Here is a 3,526-nt window from a genome sequence, read left to right as displayed (position 1 = left end):
TTAGACAAAATGAAATAGAATACCCGATGAAATAGAGCAATATAAATTATAAACCAGTCAGATTACCAATGCTTTCATCCAACACCAGGATTAAAAGACATTCCCATATAACAAGAATTTCTTCAGAAGATTAATAGCCATAGAAATATTTCTGAGAACGGGTAAACACATAGAACATCTCAAAAGAGATCGCTAAATCTGTCCGGTCATAACTGCTACACTCGGATAGTTCACATTTCAATTATCATTTCCCCAACTAGTTCTCGCCGTCACAAATTTCATATTAAACCATTCACTAAAGAAGGCCAGTTCTGAATAAATTTTGATTTACACTTTTCTCGACCTTGCACCTGAGTAATTCGGTTTACCAAGGAGAATTCCTTTTCTATCTGGGACAGTCCATAACTCCAATAATCTTTACGTCAATCCGATACTTTACTGGCTCTGACTTTACTTATCAGCTCATTTTCAATCTCTGATCATGCTTATAATTATTCTATCACTGAACTCTTTGGGTTCTCAACCGAAAACTTATTCAATACAAATTTCATGAAATTCCATTATAAGTACCACTTTGGTAAGGGGGAGGGGTTGTAGGACCTCTGACTCGACTTTCTTATACATACACATATGACACAACCCCCATCATCATAGCAACATCATCAAAATCATGTCATTCATTCATGTTGGCTTACACCAATTTTCCTATTGTCCCATTTAGACAATATACTTATGCATACATTCTATGTTTTCTAGATAGCTTTACTTATCCATTCATTTAATTAAATTAATTCATGCTCATGACATCATATAAGGCCAAACAAACATAGATATTTGCATCACAATCACAACTTTCATTTCGTACATCATCATGTATATATCATTACAATAATATAATTCAGTCCAACAATTTAACATAGATAAGTTCATTTCATTATAATCCTTTATCTCATAAAAAATTGTATATCATTAACATTCATCAACATTCAACGTCCAATCAAGACAAGGACATTTTCATTCGTATCATGATATTATGACCATTATTGATACCTCTATTACTTTCTATTTATTCCGTTCATCTTATCAAGTAAGCCACATACACTACATCGTATGAGCATTAAGCAAATATGGATATTTATCACAACATGAACTTTCATCTCACATATTATCACATATGTATCATAAACTTTTATTCATACTTTTCTGAACCGAGACTTATTATAATCATAACTTTACTCAAATACCTTCGCATAATATTGAACATGGTTAGTACAGCTCGGTTGGAGAGTACCCTGTCTAAATAAGACGGTACTCATACGCCTCTAAGACATCACACTATCACGGATCAGTGGCATGTATAGCTAAACTTTTACACATGCTAGGTTAGTCTGAGAACCGACTAAACCTGCTCTGATACCACTAAATGTAAAGCCCCCATGCCCGAAACCGTTGCCGGAGTCGAGCTTGAGGAGTTACCGAACATAATTTATCAAATTAAGAACTTCAAATCTTTTGTTTCTACATTCACAGCTTTCTAGCTACTAGCGTCACAGTTACAAGAAAAATCATATCTCGAGTTATGAAACTCGAAATCAAGATCCGTAAATTTTTCCTAAATCTAGACTCATATATCTATTTAATAATATTTTTTTCTAGAATTTTTGGTTGGGCCAATTATTACAGTTTATTAGTTAAAGTCTCCCCTATTTCAGGGTTTGACTGCTCTAACATATGTGTATTACGAATCAGATATCTCTCTATACAGAATTTAAATGACTACGAGGTTTGTTTCTATTAAAACTAGACTCAATAAGGAATCTTTACATATAAAGAATGACTTCTAATTAGTTTTTTAAAATTTATTATGAATTTTTAAAGTCAGAATAGAGGATCCAGAAATCACTCTGGCCCTATTTCACAAGGTTTCAAATATATCATAAAGTATAATTTATATGCCTGTTTTTTTTATCCATATGAAAATAGACTCATTAAGCTTCAATTTCATAACTTTCTCATCATTTAATTCCATTTATACTATTTTTAGTGATTTTTCAAATTCATGTCATTGCTGCAGCAATATTCTGTTTTAAGGCAAATTTCATCTTTTCATGAGTTGTTATGAACTAGATAACCTATTAAACTTCCATGATATCAAACATGATCTAAATTTAACCATAACCATGACTTATCAATATCAAACATTTTCTCAACCAATCATGGCCATATCATAAATTTATTTACACAAAATAAATATATTGCTATACATGCCATACGTAAGTTTTACGTGCCATTTACCCGGATGAAAGTCCTTTGGATAGTGTGATCGAACCTTCGACCGTCCCGATTCCCAAGTGGGCTTGTTCAAAACTACAGATAAATAAAGAGGAGGAGTAAGCATAAATGCTTAGTAAGTTCATATGTAAATAACAAGTAACATAACAATACAAATATACCAAACAACTTTAGCATGGTATCACCAAAACATATATCATATTTCTAAACATCATTCATCATCTTACTACCTTATCGTTGTTGTATCTATTATCAACCCGAGGGTTAAGAACATACCTGTCCAAAGTGTCTATTTCACAACACTTACCAAAACGTCGCTTGCATCTTAAGTGTTCTTTCATTTCACTAGAAATTTCACCCGTTGAATACATCGGAATACAACTCGGAAACACGGATAATTTGCACATAAGTGCCTCATATGTAATCAAGAAATCATGTAACCCTCCCCTAAGTGAACTCAGACTCAACTCAACGAGCTTGGGCGTTCGCATCCATAAGTGAAATCGGACTCAACTCAACGAGTTCGAACATTCGCATCCATAAGTGAACTCAGACTCAACTCAACGAGTTCGGATGCTCAACCATCCTAATGACATGTCACTTGTATCCTAATCTATTCCTAAGGTTCAAACGGGCTTTTTTCCTTAATCTCACATTGCTGTCTTCCATGGAATATCGGAACCGATACTCGGTAGCAATTCATATTTATCAAGTAGTAAACATAATTTGCATATTACTCAACATTAACCACAAAGCATAATATTTCACGATAAAAAAAATCAGCATATCATATAATTAACATCAATAACTTAAAAAGAACAATTATGCTACATTATTTACACATGAACTTACCTCGTATGCGAAAATGGCTACTTTTACCATATCGTCCACAACTTAGTATTTTTCCATTTTAGCCCAAATTTCAGTTTTCCTTGCTCTATCATTTAATATATAGTCTAATTAGGACTCACATTATTCAAATTGACCCAAAATCATATTTTGACAAAATTACAGTTTTGCCCCTAAACTTTTGCATATTTACACTTTTACCCCAAAGCTCATAAATTAAACTTCAGCCTATTTTCTTATGTTTTATGACATGCTGATCATTTTTCCCTTCTATGCCAACATCAAATTCTCACTCTAACATGTACTTATGACTATTAGGTATTTTTATTGATTAAGCCCTTTTGCTCGTTTTCACTTAAAACCGAGTAGCACAAGTTGTCTAACA

This window comes from Gossypium arboreum, chromosome 4, assembly GCF_025698485.1.
Source record: "Gossypium arboreum isolate Shixiya-1 chromosome 4, ASM2569848v2, whole genome shotgun sequence".
Lineage (NCBI taxonomy): Eukaryota > Viridiplantae > Streptophyta > Magnoliopsida > Malvales > Malvaceae > Gossypium > Gossypium arboreum.
Note: the sequence above shows the minus strand (reverse complement) of the source record.